The sequence below is a fragment of the Cricetulus griseus genome, chromosome 5, assembly GCF_003668045.3.
Source record: "Cricetulus griseus strain 17A/GY chromosome 5, alternate assembly CriGri-PICRH-1.0, whole genome shotgun sequence".
Classification (NCBI taxonomy): Eukaryota; Metazoa; Chordata; class Mammalia; order Rodentia; family Cricetidae; genus Cricetulus; species Cricetulus griseus.
Genome location: NC_048598.1, coordinates 188,716,393 through 188,728,036, shown reverse-complemented (window position 1 = coordinate 188,728,036; position 11,644 = coordinate 188,716,393). Strand labels below are relative to the sequence as shown.

Genomic DNA, 11,644 nt, shown 5'->3' with positions numbered 1-11,644 from the left:
ATGGCACCTGGAATCATGCTAGATTCTCTCCAATGAACGGTGCCCATCTGCTAGTGAGACCTTTCCTGTGGATATTGTACACTTTCTCCAGGGCCACTCCCCACAATGTCACAATAGTGGCTATTAAGTGACACGTACTGGGGCAGAGGACAGGCTGATGAGATACTATGAAATATGGAATGTGCATCTGAGAAATTCATGTGCACAACTGCCTCTGTTTTCGCAGGATTGAAAAAAAAAAAACCATTGTGTAAAATGCCTGTGACACACAGTGTATTACAGCGGTCGTTTTAAAGTGTTGGGTACAGCGGCATTAAGGTGTCGCATTGTGTTGGGGCCACCACCACCTTCGGACCTCAGAACCCTTTCTTCCCAAGCTGTAGCTCTTCCGTTATTCACTAAACAACTCATTTCCATTAGATTATTTATTGTCCAAGCTTCTCCAGGGTTCTGTCGGTCTCCTGCTGTGTGAGAAACCACCCCAGGTGTGAGTGGCACCAAACAACAGCTCCATCTTATGATATCCGCAGTTCTTTGGGCTAGGAATTGGAACAGTGCAGAGGAGAGCTTGTCTCTGGTTCACAATGGTTGGGTCCTGATGAAGGCCATTTGAGTAACTGGGGCTGCCTGGCCATTTTTGCAGGGGTTGTACTGCCAGGGTTCTGGTGGCCGGCTGACTCCTTGGTTCTTCTCGTTCTGGGTTCATTAGGACTGAGTTATCGAAGATGTGTCTGAGGATTGGACTGTGACCGTTAGGAGAGTGGGTTTTCTGGACAGCTCTCTCCATATGCACTTCTCCATGTGGCCGGGGGTGGGGGCGGGGTGCTTCCTTACAGCTCCAAGGGTTTCCTCTTCTGATTGCTTCTTAGAACCCACTTCACGGGAGGCTTCCCTGTACCTCACCCCAGCTCCACAAGTGTACTTTGCCTCATAGAAGATTTTTACTCTTGTGTGTTCATATGTCTGTCTTCCCTTTTAGATAGTCTTTTCAGCCAGGAGCTGTGTGTTTGCAGGGTCCTTCTCGCCTGGGAGGGTGCAGGGGAATGGAGAAGTACCTTCAGTTAATGCTTGTTCCATGCTTACATGTGTGAAGATCAGAGGGCAGTGCGGCTTAAACAATGGCTTCACATTGCAAAGTGTAAGAAGCATCGCCAGGCACAGCAGAGGTAAGAAATAGTTCAGAATTTCTGCTTGGGCTTCTGGAATCTTCTAGTACCATTTCCCTCAGATATGCTCTGCCTTCCCTTGGGGGCTGTGCAAAGGTAATGGATGTTACTTGAGGAGGGGTGTTCTTGTTTGGTGAAATGTGTTAAGGATGTCTGAGGTTAACGAAAACTGGTGTTTTAGATGGGCATTCTAAAGCTTTGCAGAAGACGAGGATGCAATGCGTTTCAGTGCTTGTTGGCAAGACCACTGGTGCACAGAGCATTCTCCCGGGGATGTCGGCTCATCACTTTTGATTTCGCTGCTACGTCATAGACTCTTCCAGAAGATACCCCTTCTATGTGCCCTACTGACCAGGCAGTGCACCACACATCCCTCAGCTACTAGCAAAGGGGTTCGAGGCTTCCTCTCTTCCATGACAAGTGGCTGTGCTGAGATGGCGTGTGGAATTGAAGTCAGAGTCAGGTATTTCGGTCCACGTACAGCACAAGTGATAGTGTCAATTCCATGATGAATTCCAATGTACCTTTGAAGGAGGAAGCATCGGTTAGAGACTAGAATGAGCTCCCCAGGGAAGCCTGGGGAACGATGGCCACCTGACTCAGTGTGGGTCTTTGTATTATGTCAATGCTCTCAGTGGGACTGGAACCCTTTAGTCCCGAAGGAGAATGTCAACAAGAAACAAGGAACTATAGATATTCACTGAGTGCTAAGAACCCCCGGGTGTCAGGTCAGGTACTGTTGACTCATGCCTCCTGAGAACACTAGGAGCTGATGGGTTTGTTGTTGTAGTTTCATTGGTTTTGGTGTTTTTGAGACAGTGTTTCTCTGTGTAACAACCCAGGCTGCCCTGGAACTTGCTCTGAATATCAGGCTGGCCTTGAACTCACAGAGATCCACCTGCCTCTGCCTCCCGAGTGCTGGGATTAAAGGCGTGCACTGCCACATCTAGGAGCCCCCAGCCTAGGAGCTGGTGTATTTTGAACCAACTTATAGACAAGGTGAACAGACTGAAACTTAGCACTGGGAGTAGTGGGGGAAGTTCTGACCAAGCTCCACAAGCTTTACCTAGAGTGCTATGCTAAACTCTGTATAGAACCTTTTGGTGTCTGCAAATGCCCCCCCCCCCCAGAAAGCCCAGGCCACTGACATGCATCTCACTCCCCCCACTGTCCATCTAGTGCCACCATGGGATTTGCTACTGCGTGGCTGACTTCCAGAACAGTCTTCTGGGAAAGGGAATCGATGGCAGAAGGGGTAGATCCAGCAAGCCTTTTTCAGTAAAAGCCTTTTATGCCTCTTGTTCAAGGCGTTTAAGTGCCTTTTAGATCACAGATTGAACCGTCGACATTGTAAAGTGGAGCCTTTTAATAGCAAAACACACTGCCAGAGAAAGATTCCATTATGGGAAGAGCATTTCCCTGTGCCAGCCCAGAGAATAATTCTCTCACGTGTAAATAGGACGTGGGAAATGTTTGATGACAAACAGTTTCTCCGTATTATAATAAAGGCTGTGTGTGTGTGTGTGTGTGTGTGTGTGTGTCTGTGTGTGTGTGTGTGTGTGTGTGTGTGTGTGTGTGTGTGTGTGTGCCTGCTGATTACACATAACAAGTCATGTCTCATCCACGGATGCTAGTTTCTTCATGAGGATTGGACTCATTGAACTTCACGTGTTTACATGATAAAGTTTTGTTTCTACTCCGGGCATCCATTTTCTCATCCTACAATGAGGTCTTTGGAATCAAGATACTTTGGAGTTGAATCCTGAACTTAGAGCAGCTTAAGTGAAGAGAGAATAGCGATAGGGGCTCATGCTGTACAAGGAAATGGCCTCTGGAAAGGTCACAGTTGGTGTTCCAGCAGGCCCAGCATTAACAGGGCTTGGCTTCCTCTGCTCTGAGGTTAGTCATCCAGGCCATGCTTCCTGCTACCCTCTCTTGCCTCCCACACTGGTGCTGTTACCGCCTACAACACTAGCAGAAGAGAACTGCTTTCTCTCAGTATTTTCCAAAGCTTCCAGGTCAAATCTCATTGACTTAGATGGAATCGTGTATCCTACTTATCCCTGAACAAATCACCACCTTAGGGGTGTCAACTCTGTTGACTGGCTGACCCTTGGTCACATGCTCACTCCAGAGCAGAAGTGGTCAGCTCCTTTTATCTGCAAGGTCAAGGTCATTATGCTGGCTAGTTTTACATCGGTTTGACACAAGCTGCAGTCAATGAGGATGGAATCTCAATTAAGAAAATATCTCTATAAGATCAGGCTGTCCGCAGGCAAGCCTGTGGGACATTTCCTTAATTAGAAGTTGATGAGGAGTCCCACAATGGACTGGGACACCCCTAGGCCGATGGTCTTGGGGTATAGAAGAAAGTGAAGGGACCAGCTCCCCATTTCGGCAGCCATAACAGCTTAACACGTGCTTGCCTGACCTTGCCTTGGTCACTAGGAGGTCAAATGCCTGCCCCTTTCAGCAGCTATAACTGCCTAAGATGTGCTTGCCTGACCTTGCCTTGGTCACTAGGAAGTCAGCTGCCTGCCTCATGGCAAGGAACCAATCAGAAGTTAGCTGGTGGTGCTATGCTTTACGACTCTGGGTGTGCTTTATGGGCAAGTGCACAGCAAAGACATGCAGAGCATAGCAACTGCCCTGGGAGGGCCTATGGGCCATAACAACCAGTTGACCAATCAGGGCAAGTCCTCCAAGCCTGGAGGCACACCAATCCTGAGCCTGTGTGTACCCCTGGACACTCCCCTTACAATGCCCTATACGATTTCTGTCCTGTGGCTTCTCAGGATCTTTCCCAGCTATCTGCCATGGTGGGTGGATGAAAGGCCTGAGCTAATGGGGCTAGCTCGTTAAACAACTGCAATAAAGCCTCTTGCTGGTTGCATCAAGCTTTTGCCTATGCCTGGTGATTGGGGTCTCTGTGGTCCTGGGTCGAAATCCTGGGGGCCTGAGCCTCCGGGGGTCTTTCATGCCTGGGGGCAGGAAAGCCAGTAACCAACAGTCCTTGTCCATGGCCTCTTCGTTAGCTCCTGGCTCTAAGTCCCTGCCCAGTTTGAGTTCTTGCTCTGATTGCCTTTGAAAATGAAATGAACTGTGACATGGAAATGTAAACAAAACAAGCCCTTTCCTTCCCATATTGTTTTTGATGTTGCCTCCCAGAAATATAATTCCTAACTAAGACGGCCATAGATGATGGCGTGTTCCTATCCCTCCTCTGCCCCCCCCCCCCAATACTAGAGTAGAGAAGAAGGAAGGAAAGATGGAGGCATGGCCATCTCTCTGGGCTTTGGGCTACTTTGAGTCTTGATGTTTCCATTGCTGTGAAGAGAGACCACCACCATGGCAACTCCTTTAATCCAGGTGGCAGCTTACAGTTTCAGAGGTGTAGTCCATTATCATCACGGCAGGGAGCACGGCGGCTGGGAATATGGGGGTGTGTAGGCAGATATGGTTTCTACATCTTGATCCAAAGTCAACAGGAAGTGAACTATCTCACTGGGCATGGCTTGAGCATATATGAGATCCCAAAGCCCGCCTCCACAGGGACACACTTACTCCAACAAGGCCACACCTCCTAAAAGTGCCACTTCCTTTAGAGGCCATTTGCTTTCAAACCACTACAAGGAGCAAGTGAGGCTTGAAAAAGCCCTGGGGCATATGATTAGTGCTGGCCTGCTCATGCTCTGCACCTCTCCTCTGGTCTATTCAGCTTGCAAGGCCTTTCTGGGAGGGTGGAGCCAAGGATTCTCATAACAAAGCCTGGCCATGACTTCACTGTTTGAACTTGCTATGCTCATAGCAGTCTCCTGGCTGTGCGGCATCTCTTCAGTTGGCCAATGTTTCTCTAAGTAGCCTTCTGTGAAGTCTGGACTCCAGGCTGCTGACCCCAACATGGATTTTCTGTTTACACTTAGCCGAGCTATTTATTTCATCTCTTCACAGCAAAGTGAAGTTCCTGCTATAGGCCTCAGAACGCTGGCTGATGACATCCTGAGCCTTTGGATTGGTGGATTCTAGGGGCTCTAAAAGCATTTACCCGATGGTCACAAGGATGTTAGGCCACACACAGAGTCAAGCAATAAATTGCTACTTAGGGAGCTAAGCCTGAGATAATTTGGCTCTGAACCTGCATCATTCCAACGTTCTACAGTCATTGCTGTTCTAATCAGCCAGTGAGCCTTGGAGAATGTTAATTCATGTGCAGCTTTCCCCTCGGGACCTCAGCTCACAGGGCTTTCATGGAAAGGTAAGATTGTTGCTGGGCTCTTGCTATGACCTCACCCAGGGTTTACAGTGTCCCCTGACAGATCCGATGAAAAGCAAAAGGAGATCTAAGACACACAGAGAACACGATCATGTGAAGACAGAGGCAGAAATTAGAGCGGCCCCAAGCCAAGGGATGCCAGGAGTTGCAAGAAGCTGGAGAAGGCAGGACGACTCTTCCCCTCCCGCTGTCCCAGGGAGCATAGCTCTGTTGCTACTTTGTTTCTTCTGGAACTGTGGCAGGATTTCCACTAAGGGTCACAGAGTCCAAGGTAATTTGTTGAAACAGTTCTGGGAAAGGACCAGAAGGGCTGCCTAACTTGAGAACAAAGTGATGACTTGGTGGCTCCTGCAGCAGGTCCAGACTGACTTTCTGTTTACAGAGGGTTTCTTATCTTTCTCTCTCTTTCTCCCCTCCCACCATTCACTCCCAGCATGCACCCCATCTTGATGTTCAGTCTGATTACCCATGGAAATTTCCCCTACTGAGCTGATTAATCAGAATACCAAGTCATTCATATCACACTTACTCCTGATCGTGCTTAAAAATAGTCAGTAACAGATATGTACAAATAGACCGGGCGACACACGGAGTGATTATCGGTGATTCAATTCACTCTGGGATCATGAGGAGGGTGAAATCGTTCGGCAGGAATGGGTTTTTAATGATATGTTTCTAACTAATAGGGAAGATAACACACATTATACACGCTTGGGCTTTAGTAAGTGAGCCATACCAAACGATGCATTTCTTCATTCAAGAGACACTTGATATGGACTGTGTGCCAGACGCCATGCAAGAACTCTGCCCTGGGGTCTTCATTCTAGCACAGAGGACAGGCAACTGCACATGCCACATTCATTTGGAGTTTGAAGACAGTGACAAGTTGTTGAAGGATGCAGCTGGCTGAGAGCTGTCATGGGTTACAGATGTGGAGGGCATTGGCTTTGGGTCTAGACCTGGAGGTTTTGACTCCTAATCCTACCTGCTGGAACTAAGATGAGCTACCAAACATGGCTGAGCTCTTTTCTCTAGATGGTATAGTTTCTTCTCTTCTTCCTCCTCCTGAGTTTCAGTGTACAGTCTGAAATGTGTTTGTTTGTATATATATATTTTTTTGCAGTCCCAGGGATGGAACCTAGGGCTATTAGATGTAGGTTTTATTTGTTTGTTTGTTTTCCCAACTTGATATAAGCAGGAATTATCTGGGAAGAGGAATCTTAATTGCCTCTTTTTAATTTTTTTAAAGATTTATTTATTTATGTATACGAGTACTCTATTTGCATGTGTGCCTGTGTGACTTTAAAGGTGGCTGGGAATTGAACTCAGGTCCTCTGGAAGAGTAGCCTGTGCTCTTAACCACTGAGCCATCTCTCCAGCCCCTAAATTGCATCTTGAATGAAGGAGTGCCTCCTTTATATTGGCCTATAGGCAAGTCTGTGGGGGCATTTTCTTGGTTAATGATTGACGTGAGAGGGCCTGGTCCATTTTGGGTGGTGCCACCCCTGGACAGGTGATCCTGGGTTGTATAAGCAAGCAGGCTGAGGTGAGCCATGAGAATAAGCCAGTCAGCATTGCTCCTCTGTGGATCCTGCTTCACTTCCGCCTCAGGTTCCTGTCTCTGGTTCCTTCCCTGTCTTGGCATCATGATGGATTTTAATTGTGACATAGAAGCCAAGGAAACCCTTCTTTCCCACATTGCTCTTGGCCACAGCGTTTTATCATGGCAATAGAAAGCAAGCTAGGACATTGAGCCACTAGCTCTTTACTACCAAGCTGTACCTCAGATGTTTCTACTACTACTTTTTTTTTAAAGATTCTTTTTATTTATCATGTATACAGTGCTCTGACATGTAGGTATGCATGCCAGAAGAGAGCACCAAATCTCATTAGAGATGGTTGTGAACCACCATATGGTTGCTGGGAATTGAGCTCAGGACCTCTGGTCAGTGCGCTTAACCTCTGAGCCATCTCTCCAGCCCCCCCCCCCCTTCAGACATTTCTTAAAGGCTTTAACACAAACTCCAAGTCAGTGTCCCCTGCAGTAGGCAGTGGTTGGCACCTGGGCTAGTTCACTAGCCTTCCAACTGCTGTTCCTCTGTTTAGGTTCTGGAGACCTTGTTCCAACCGGTGTGAGTTTTTCTGGTTGTTGTGTGTACAGGCTGAAAGACAGTTTTCAGTTTCATCTTTAGAATGCTGTCCACATCCTTTACCTCCTTTGATAGCCGGGGGTGGTGGTGGTGGGGGGTGGGGGGTGGGGGTGGGGTGGATGTGGTGCATGCCTTTAAATCCCAGCACTTGGGAGGCAGAGGCAGGTGGATCTCTTTGAGTTCGAGACCAGTCTTGTCTACAAGAGCTAGTTCCAGGTCAGCCTCCAAAGCCACAGAGAAACCCTGTCTCGAAAAAAAACCAACAAAACAAAACAAAAAACAAACAAAAACACACAAAAAAAACCCCAACAAACCAAACCAAACCAAACCAAACAAAACAAAAACCTCCTTTGAAATGGTTCTCTCATTGGCCTAAAGTGTGCCGGTGAGGCTCTGCTGGCTAGCCTGTCACCCCTGACGTTGTCGTTCTCACTCTCTTCAGTGTTGCCTTGTGTGCTCGCCCTTCCATGCCCAGCATTTTCATGAGGGTTCTCAGGGTTGAACCCAGGTCCTCAAGCTTGTGTGGCGTGTGCTCTACCACTGAGCCATCTCCTGGGCTCTTTATCTTTCAGATACATTGTCAGATAGTCCATAGCAGCCTAATGCTATCTAATAAGGGCTCCCCTCATCTCACTCACCTCACCCCATCCCTCTTCACCTCACCTCACCCCAGCTCACCTCAGCTCACCTCACCTCACCCCATCCCTCTTCACCTCACCTCACCTCAGCTCACCTCACCTCAGCTCACCTCACCTCACCCCATCCCTCTTCACCTCAGCTCACCCCATCCCTCTTCACCTCACCTCACCTCACCTCAGCTCACCTCACCTCATCTCACTCACCTCACCCCATCCCTCTTCACCTCACCTCACCTCAGCTCACCCCATCCCTCTTCACTTCACCTCACCTCAGCTCACCTCACCTCAGCTCACCTCACCTCACCTCACCTCATACTTCTTCACCTCACCTCACCTCAGCTCATCTCCCCTCCCCTCTCCTCATCTCCCCTCCCCTCCCCTCTCCTCTCCTCCCCTCCTCTCCCCTCCCTTCACCTCACCTCCCCTCTCCTCACCTAACCTCCTCTCCTCTTCTCGCCTCACCTCACCTTCCCTCCCCTCCCCTCACCTCCTCATCTCACCTCTCCTCACCTCTCCTCTCCTCTCCTCACCTCCCCTCTCCTCCCCTCACCCCATCTCACCTTCCCTCACTTCACCTCCCCTCCCCTCCCCTTACCTTCCCTCCCCTCCTCTCCCCTCACCTCATCTCTCCTCCCCTCTCCTCCCCTCCCTCTCCCTCTCCTCTCTCCTTCCTCTCCTCACCTCCTCTCCCTCCCTCATCCCACCTCCCCTCATCTCCCCTCTCCTCCCCTCCCTCCCCTCCCCTCCCCTCCTCCTTACTTGATTTGCCTCATTCACCTTACCTCATCTACTTCATCTCACATAAGGAAGGGGAGGTGGGCGGTGGGGAGGAGGGAGGAGGGAGGGACAGAGAGAGAGAGAGAGAGAGAGAGAGAGAGAGAGAGAGAGAGAGACATTGTCCCATTGTCGAGTTCTTTCTGAGAGAGGTTTGTGGGAAAGGAGCTGGAATTCCTTTCCAATAGCTTCCCCTATTGCTGGAAACAGGAATATGGAGCATCAGTCCCTTCACGATGCAGCCATTCCCTACTCTGTAACTGTCAGCTCATGTTCATCCCTACCCCGAGAGCCTGAGGGTAAGGGCCATACTGGTACTCAGACAACGTCCATTTAATAGTGAATGAGTGAACTTCAGGGTGAACCAGGGGAGGCCCCACAGGGTTCTGCAATACGTCCAGAACCTCCCTAGGAAGCTCAATGGGTTTTCAAGACCTTTGGGGCTTACTCGGTGATGAGCTAGGGCCAGCGGTGATCATGGGATACAATGATCAAATTCACAAATTATCCTTGGGTTTATATTTAAACTGCCAGTGGAAAAAATGTTATCTTCGTTAAATCATGCTTTATGTGTCTGTTGCAGGTGTTAGAGTGTGAAAATATTGGCTGAGCTCAGCTCCCTGGTGTGAAATGCAAGCCTCGGGAAATGCAAACCTACTTGTCAATTGCAGCCCAGGTTTCTTTTATTAATGGTCACTAATGGTCTGCAATCAAGCCACACCTGTGAGAGGCAAAATAACAATTGGCTTGTTTGTGTGAATTGAGTACACTTTATCAACTTGCTGATTGTTCATTCTCTCCCGAGGCGTTGGGCAAGGGACATTTGTGCACAAAGAGGGGGAAATGCCACTTATCCAGTCTAAGGAGGCGGTGTTAACGCCATGTAGAGAAACGCAGTTGAGGCTATAAAAACCCTACTCTGTCACTAACTAGCCGTGCTGGTCCGTTTTCTGTTCTTCTAATGGAATACCTACAGCTGGGTAACTGGAACAGAAACGAAGCTCATTTAGCTCTCTATCCAGGAGGCTAACAGGGCTAGCAGCATGGCATTAGCAAGGGTGCCAAAACCACCTCAACTCATGACCAACCATGTCCTGATGGTAGAAACATGGGAAGAATGAGAACCTCACCAGTTGTTTCAAAGGACAGTGCCCAACAACCCAAGGGCCCACCACTAGAGACGCTGCTTAAAATGTTCTCTCTTGCTCTCTCCTTCTCTTTCCACTGTCTCACTCTGTTACCTAGTCTGGCCTTGAACTTGAGATCCTAAGGTCTCAGCTCCCTGGTGTCAAATGCTGGGGTCAAAGGTATCTACTTCTGTGCCTGGCCTTCACCGTTTTTTACACTGCCACATTGGTGACCATCCATGAACCTTGGAGCTGTGAACCACACCATGCCCTTACCAGAATCTCGATCAAGGTTCCTTGTTTCTTCCCCGTGAGGCTCGAGCAGTCATATGGTCTTTCTGGGGTGATCACGACGATTAAGCACATCAATGTGTTCCACAGGCCTCATGTGCTGCGTAAGTTCAACCCTTTCGTTCCTGTCCTTTTGGATGTTTCCCTAGGAATTCTGTTAATGTGTTTAACTGTCTGAAGTAGAGGTGTACCACGTGTCTTCCTTAGTTCACATTTCTGGCTTCATGATGCTCCCTCCATCCCAAATGAAGAAGGATTCCTGACCTGGGCCACAAATGGGTTGCTAAGAGACATTGATGTGAGGAAGAGATGGACTGCTGAGTTGAGAACAGCAGGGAACCGCTCCTGGGGCCACAGACAGCAGGCCCAAGCAGCTCTGTGACTCTGAGTTTTGGTCCCATGTTCATTAGTTTGACAGGATGATCATTATAAAATATCCCAGGCCATGTGACTTAAACAGTGGGGACTCATTTCCTCACAGGACTAGAAGCAGAAGTTCAAGATCAAGTTATAGGCAGGGTTGCTCTCTCTGACTTACCAAGGGAGTCTTCTCCATTGCTTCGGCCTGGTCTATCCCTCCGTGTGGTCTCTGTTCTGCTTGAAAGACCCTCAGAGCGAGGAGCCTCCACAAATTGGACAGTTTCCCCCAAAAAACTCAATGTCCAGTCCAGCTGATGTAAAAACAAGAGGTAAGTTTATTGCAGGATGTTTGTGCAAACGGGCCTCCCAGTCCGGCACACAAAGGAAGCCCCGTTCCTCAAAAGCAGGCCTCTTTTATAGGAAGAAACCACAAGATTTTAGGGAGGGGAGGGGGTTCGGGTACGTGACCAGAGTCACAGGTCTTTTTGAGGTCTCTTATCTTTGGGGCCAGATGGTCTCCTGACTCACCAATTGGGTCAACAGCCCACAGAATGTGCTGATCGTTCTTGCCTGAGCAACCGGTAATTGGAGCTATCTCTTTGGTTTCTCAGGGGCTCTCTTTTGTCAATTGTTGCTACATTAACCGGTGGGATAGTCTGTTCTTATCTTCATGACCCCATGGGAGGGTGGCCCTTTGGAAATTCTCGGTGTTTAGTTAGGCTATCTTGTGGCCTTGTAAGGGAGTTATTGCGGCCAGCTAGGAAATTCCAGGGACTCAAGTCATTGTGGCCTTGGTTAGATTTTTAAGTCAGGCTGCCCTGCTTTTAGTGTGTGGGGGGAGGTTTCTAAGCCCCCTTATTTTATT

The 11,644-nt window shown here is 48.8% G+C and overlaps 1 long non-coding RNA gene across 1 annotated transcript; it reads right to left on the bottom strand.

Moving 5' to 3' along the window:
- Window positions 1-256: 256 nt before the first annotated feature.
- On the bottom strand, window positions 257-11,183 carry LOC118238927. The gene is made up of 2 exons (XR_004770353.1): window positions 10,405-11,183; window positions 257-1,690 (listed from the first exon to the last, which is right to left on the bottom strand). It is a non-coding gene; the product is annotated as an uncharacterized LOC118238927 (long non-coding RNA).
- Between the last annotated feature and the right edge of the window lie 461 nt (window positions 11,184-11,644).